Here is a 6,934-nt window from a genome sequence, read left to right as displayed (position 1 = left end):
CAAAACTATTCAGTTTGCCTCTAGAGACAATGGGTTCTGCAAAAGCTGGAGGACCTGTCAGAGCTAGTTAGTAGATGGACAACCCATCAGCTTCAGTCTCTGATTCTTTAATTCTGTATCTCCGTGAACATATCGCTTCCCCTTTCCCAGGCACTTCCATATGCTCACCTACAAAGCCAGGGAGTTTACTAGACCTTTTGTAAAATGCCTTGAAGCGTGAAATCGGATCTTTTCCAAGGCATGGTCTGCGGGCACTACATCTCCCGGTGTGCAATGGGCTCGGCGGTGGCGGGGCTTGGGGGTATTGGGGAAGGGGGGAGGAGAAGTGGGGAGAGAAGAGCCCAAGGCACGCTAGAAGTTGTAGTTTTTCGGGCCCGCAGAGGTTCTTGGGGGCGGGTGACTCTCTAGGCCGTCGTTCTCCTAACCCCACCCCCTCCGAGATAACTGCTGAAAGGGAAGGGCCACACCCTCTCTTGGTTATCCACTGCCTGGGTGCCACCCGAGGACTCTCCGGCCCAATGTAGGCATTTGCCTGATTTCTCGGATAAGAGGCTTGACTAGGGACCGGGCCTCTGTAAGAGGAGTTTGCCCTTGAAAAGGGCGGAAAGAAGGTGGGATCTGAGTGCTGCGACTGCCGAAGGGCCAGTTCCTAAAGTGGAAACAAGGAGGACTGTGGAGGGGAAAACTGTTTAGAGCCCTTGTAATGCTCACCTGGAGGAGTGGCTGGGGTCTGTGCTGAGGTCCGGGGAAAATAAAAGATACAGTTCTAGGAAACTCCTCAAAACGGTCCTAGATTTGAAGTCAAAAGACTTTGGTCCAAATCCAAACTCTTCCACTAACTTGCTGTGTGACTCTGAACAAGTCACAGTACCTCTCTGAGCCCGTTTTCTCATCTTTAAAGCGAGCAGTTACATAATTTCTAAGACTATGGTCTTCCTCTACCGATTACTGCACTTGAACCACACTTGCTTCTCTATACCCAATGCCTGGCCACACTGGCCAGCCTTGACCCGATCCCTACGGTGTTGCAGAGGTCAGTGCTATCCCTAGAATGTAAGATGTACCCGAGGGTGCCGGGTCACTTCTGCTTCTAAGGCAGGTTCCCAATGCCCCCTGTCTCATCCTGCCCAGCCCCCAATCCCTGGCACTACATCGATGCCCTTGGCACTTGCCCTTTCCCCAGCCCAACCCAGCCCACTTGGGGTGGACCTCTGCAGTTGGATCTAGGCAGGGTCGGGGCCGAGGGAGTGGGACTGGGGAAAGGTTTACAAAAAACTAGGAGTAAGATCTTTTTGACCTCCCCTGCCCCCCCTCTGTCTCCCAGGGGGCGCAGATGGTGAGGCCCACAGACCGTTCCACTCTGTAGGGAGCACGGGGTGGGATTGAGGGGGCTGCGCAGCAGGAGCCGGGGCCCCGCGCTTCTAGGAGCAGATGGTGAGGTCCGCGGACCGTTCCACTAGGCGGCGGCCGAAGGGGGGGAGGGAGGCAGGTAGCGGGCTGCTGGGGGAGGGGGGTGGGGGGGGTGGCTGGCAACAGGGCTGCCGAGGCAACATGACGAGAGGCTGAGCGCGCGGTGGCGCGCGGGCCAGAGAGGAACCGGGGCTCGGGGGCGCTGCGGCCGCGAGCACACAGCCCAAGGGACGCACTGGGGGCCGGAAGATCCGTGCAGCTGGAGCCCACAGTCGAGGCAGGTAAGGCACCCGAGCCTGGCCTCAGTGCTCTAGGGGGCTGGGGGTGGGGGGGCGCGGAGCTCTGCGCCCGGACCCTGCCCGGTGCGCCTCGGGAGCTACAGCTCCGGGAACCCGGTGCACCCATGCTCCAGGACCGGCTGCCTCTCCTCCTGGCCCCGGGGAGAAGGGAAGGTGGCCGTACCTCTTTCTCTCCCCCCAGCAGCTGGGTCTCCCGCCGGCGCCCTCACCCACCAGACCCCGGGACCATGCAGGGGAGGGGACTGAGTCCCGGGGTGCTACAGGAGGTGAAGAGCTGGGGAAGGACTAAGTCCTAGGGTCCCGGACACACGAGGTCGGCGGGTCTGCGGGGAGGGGGAGTGGCCGCTTGGTCTTGGGGCCCCAAGCTGGGAAGGCATGGAGGCGGAGGGCGCTGCTGGGGACCGAGGGTGGGGGATGGGGATCAGAGCTGCTGTGTTCTGGGGAAGCCAGCGGCGGAGGGGGTTCGTAGTGGGGGAGGGGGGAGGACGGAAGAGAAGTTAGCTAAAAGCAGGGCCCGCTGTGAGGCTCTGGGGATTACCAGACAGACAGGATGGATGGTTACGTAAGGAGCAAGGGGAGGGTGCGCGCTGTATCCCCATGCCCCGGGCATGGAGAAGGGATGCTGGGCCCTTCGAGGGCTCTGGTGCGGTTGGGAACCCCCAGTAGGACAGGTCCAGTGAGCCGGTGGGTGCGGTCCCCTCCGATCGGTGGCGGGGGGAGACTCTGGCTCAGGCTGGGAGCTTCTACTTGGGGGCAGGAAGACAGCTGGGTCTCCCTTTCTCGGGCTGGGGGAGGGGATCGTCCTCCCATTCGTTGCCGTAGCACCGCCCCCTTCGCCGTACTCCCGCACCTGAGTCCCCTCGCCGGGCTGCGGATTCTATGGAATCATCTAGTCCCATGTCCTCATTTTATAGATAAGCGAACTGAGACATAGTTAAATGACTTGCCCAAGGTCACACAAAGTAAGCAGCAGAGTCAGGATTCGAACCGTGGTCTTCAGACTGCAGATCCTGAGCCCTTTCCAGTACAGAGCGCTGCCTAAGTTGAGTGCCGGACGGGTTGCGTTGTCAGGGCACTCAGGCCGGATGCGAACTTCCCCAGTTGAGCCGAGCGAGGAAGCTCCGCTGGGAGCTCGGATTTCCTTATCCGCCCCTCCTCCCCCTTCCGGCTCAGGACGCTTTCCCTTACCCGCGGACTCGCAGCCTCCGGCCTCCCCGCGAGACCACTTGCTGCAGCCTGCGCTGGGACAACAGAGCTTGGCAAAGGAGGCGTGCCTCCCACCAACTCTACCGTCCCTCCGACTACAAGTCCCAGCATGCATCACTCCTGGCAGCACGCTCCACTACCGAGAAACTCGGGCTACGCTGAGAGTGGACGCTGCTCCGCGGGAGCGGGCTGAGCGCTGTCCGGAGTAACTGGCCTTCTCCCTCTGCTCCCAAACGTCTTCAGACTATTGCGGGAAAAACCATGAATTCCGAGTTAAGAGACTCCGATGAGCTGGAGTCCTGGGTCTGCCCCTAACCGGCTCAGAGACCCTCGTCCTCAGATTCCACTTCTGTAAAATAGAGATAATGCTTGGGGAAAACTGCTTAAACGCTGAGGCAGGGGCGGGCTGGGCTGGGGATCTGCTTTATTCTTGTTTTTTCTTAAGGTCCCCACCTCTGCTCTTCCCTGGGAGGGCTTGGAGCAATAGGGAAATTACACAGAGGTGGATTTTAGCTCCAGAGGAGGAAGAATTTCCCGAGATAAGAGCACTGTCCTAAGCGGGTGACCGAGAGACTGTCCAGTCGCCTCCCGAAAAGGCTAGATGTCATGTCCTCCTTTCAAAAATGCTGCGTGGGGTAAAGGGTGGGAGAAGTTACTGAAAAACATAGACTCTTCGAGCTCAGAGCTAACCCCGAGGTCCTTCCTGCCAGAGCCCTGAGAGTTTTGGAGCTGAGGAAATGAAGTCCCCCAAGAATTTATAGAGAGGTTGCTTGGTATATGGGTTGGGGAGTCAGAGGATCTGGGTACAAATTCTAGCCGTGCTACTCACTACCCCTCTCAGCCCTTTCCTTTGTAAAATGAGGGGTTCTGACTAGGTAATCTCACCCAAGACCCCTTCCAGCTCTAAATCCTATGATTAAGAAAGTATGGTGGTTTCAGCCCCACTTGCCAAATAAGTGCTCTGTTGCACTCCTAGGCTTTCTTTGGATCAGAGTGGTTATTCGTAATGATCCAGTATTTTATTCTTCTGTAGCAGGTAGATCTTAAGAGGCCATCTACCCTCTTTGGGACAGATGGACCCTAAGGACCCACACTTCCTCTCCTCAGAGAAATACTTCCTAAGAGTTCACTGCAGTCCTCTTCCTTGAATAGTCTGTCAGAAATTTTCTCCTGGGATAGGCAATCCCTAAAGAGCCACCATCTTTCCACTCCAGGGATGAATGATCCATAAGGATGCATTGTATCCTTTTCCCTGGAGCAGACCATCCCCAAGGTCTCACTATTACCCTCAGAGATATAATCAAACCTGACAGATATCCATCAAGTGCCAGCTATGAGCTGGTAGGCAAATGTGATGCAGCAAAGCCAGGGTAAATTTGACTTCAGGCAGAAATGGGACAAGGATGAAGAAACAGTGCCAGAGAATACAAAGACTTACGAAAAAATCATATGGTTAATAAGTAGCTGAGTTAGGGCTTGAAATATCATCTGACTTTAAATTCAGGACTTTTTCTACTATACATTTCTATGCCTCATTTTTTTTCTTCTCATAAATGGAGCTATGCTTCCTAAACATTCCATAAAAGTACTGAAGGGAGAAAAAAAGTGTTACCAGTACTGTCACCAACAAGGGATCCTACAAGGAAGACTTAGACACCCCAGGAGCAACAGAAGTAAGGAAGAGCTTCCTAAGATTCTGAGCTGTCTAATAATCGACTGCCTTGAAAAGTAATGAGTCTTCTGCCACTAGAGGCTTTCAATTAAAGATTGGAACAGACAACTTCTAAAATCCCTCCCAGCCCTAAAATTTATGGTCCTATAAGTATGATTATGGAATAAATAGGCAAAAAAAAAGTCATTTGGAAGGAATATCAAAGGTGTGAACTACCCAGCTTCAGGAGAAACTACAGCACAGACACAGTTGATAAACATTTATTAAGCTCCTACTTTGTGCAGGGCACCTACTTTGTGCACAGAGAATACAAAAACAAGAGAGACTGCACTCAGAGTTTACATTCTAATGCTTTATATATGTTGTCTCCAGGACTACTCCTGGAGTATGCATATACAATATGTTCACAGAGGAATAAATATAAAGTAATTTGGGAGGTTGGCACCAACAACTGAGAGAATCAGGAATAGTCTTTTGAAGAAAGTGACCCTTGAGCTGCAGGGTATGATGTGAAAGGTGGGCTGGGAGCTCCTTGGTTTGACTGGAGCCTGAGATAAGGCAGAAAAGGTAAGGGTTGCTAGTGAAGGGCTTCAAAGAAAAGGCTAGCCCATCAGTGGAACCTCTGGCTTCCTTTAAGGCTCAGCTTAAACATCACCTCCTTCCAGAAGTCTTTTTTGATTTCCCCCAGGTGTTAGTACCCCTCTCAGAAATGACTTTTTATTCCTGTTGTGTGTATATCATGCCTGTTCCCATGTTTATGATTGTGTCTGTGTATATGTTCTACTAGCTGTTGCTTCTTTCGGACATTCCATCTCCTGCCTTCCTGCATTTGCAAAGGCTGTCCCTGTTTCTCTCTGTACTCACTTCCCATCATCTCTAGTTACCTTCCAGTTGAAATTCAATTGTCTCTTCCTTTAAGAAGCTAGGCAGTAAGAACTTTAGACACAAACACAGACATACATGCGTTTATATATGTATATATATATATATACACACACACACACACATACACATACATACAGACAGACATACTGATGCATAGACTCCAGATCTAAGCAGAGAGCCAGGAGACTCTCCAAGTTATTCTTGCTGGAGGGGAATTGGGGACTGGGGATTGGATTCTTGGAAGAGAAGGTCCTAGACCTTAGAGAAGTGTTTCCCCAGCCTGTCACCACCCAGTAAGCATACACTCTCTTCCACTGAATGACACAGAATCTGAGTTGGACAGGTCTTCAGGGATCCAACCCATACCTAAAGAGAAAACTCTTCAACATTCCTGTGAGGCAGTCACCCAGCTTCCTGTTTTAAGAAACTCACTACCTCCTCAGGCAACCCATTCCTTATTTGCACTGCTCTCTTAGGATATTGTTCCTTATTTTGAGCCAAAATCAGTCAAGACAATTTTTTTTTCTATTTGTTGCTCCTAGTTCTGTCCTTCAAGGCCTAGTAGAACAAGCTTGATTTCTCTTCCCAGTGACAGCTCTTCAAATTCCCAGAGAAAGTAATATCCCGCCCCCTCCAGTCATCTCTTCCCCAGGCTAACCCAGATCTCTCAAAGGATACTCATAAGACATGCTTTCCCATCCTGACTTTAAGGCTAATTTGAGCTCCCCAGGGGACAATAGTGCATTTACATAGCACTTTAAGGTTTGGAGAGTGCTTTATATGTTTTCTCATTTGTTGTCTCCAGGACTACTCCTGGTCAGGGTGTGCTGTGTGGATTCTGCCAATTACTTAACCTCTCTGGGCAACAGCTCCCCACAAGAGAAAATGGAAGGGATATTGCCTGTTTGGAGGCAGTGGTGTGAGGGGCCCTGGAAGAAAGATGTTTTGTGGGTTCGGTGAAGTCAGTGCTGCTAGGGAGGTGGCCTCCCCCCAGTCCCCACCCTGGCTGATCTGATTCAAAAGCAGGAAATTCAGCTTGCTGCTGGCCTCTGCAAGCACCCAGACTTCCTGTCCCTGCACAGAGGTGCACTTGCTGAAGGCTAGCTCCTTCCAACACCAGGCTGGCCTCTTGCTGTTCCTCCCCTGCCTCCTTCCTTCCTCTATCCTGCCCCTTACCAAAAAAAAAAAATTGTGGCAATAGTCTCTCCAGAACATCTGGAGGTTTCTCTTTGTATTTAAAGTGGGTGGTGATGCACACTGGTAATAAAGTGAGCTTAGATGAGACCCTAGATACTGGCTAGTGAAACTAGTCTGAGGTCAGAGTGGGGGAAGCAAGTACCAAATCATAACTTATGTGATGTTAGAGCTGGCAGGGACTTTAGAATATGAAATGTCAGAGCTGGAAGAAACCTCAGAATGCAGTGTAAAATATCAAACATGGAACGGACTTTAACGTATAAAA

General features: G+C 51.9%; 1 protein-coding gene across 1 annotated transcript in view; it reads left to right on the top strand.

Moving 5' to 3' along the window:
• Positions 1-1,562: 1,562 nt before the first annotated feature.
• Positions 1,563-6,934, top strand: part of RNF44 (ring finger protein 44) — a 29,660-nt gene continuing 24,288 nt past the window's right edge. The window contains exon 1 of the mRNA XM_072631093.1: positions 1,563-1,691. The gene's annotated coding sequence lies outside the window, so the exon portion shown is untranslated. The remainder of the gene's footprint in view (positions 1,692-6,934) is intronic.

This window comes from Notamacropus eugenii, chromosome 1 (genome assembly GCF_028372415.1).
Source record: "Notamacropus eugenii isolate mMacEug1 chromosome 1, mMacEug1.pri_v2, whole genome shotgun sequence".
Taxonomy (NCBI): domain Eukaryota; kingdom Metazoa; phylum Chordata; class Mammalia; order Diprotodontia; family Macropodidae; genus Notamacropus; species Notamacropus eugenii.
This window is presented reverse-complemented; position numbering and strand designations above follow the sequence as displayed.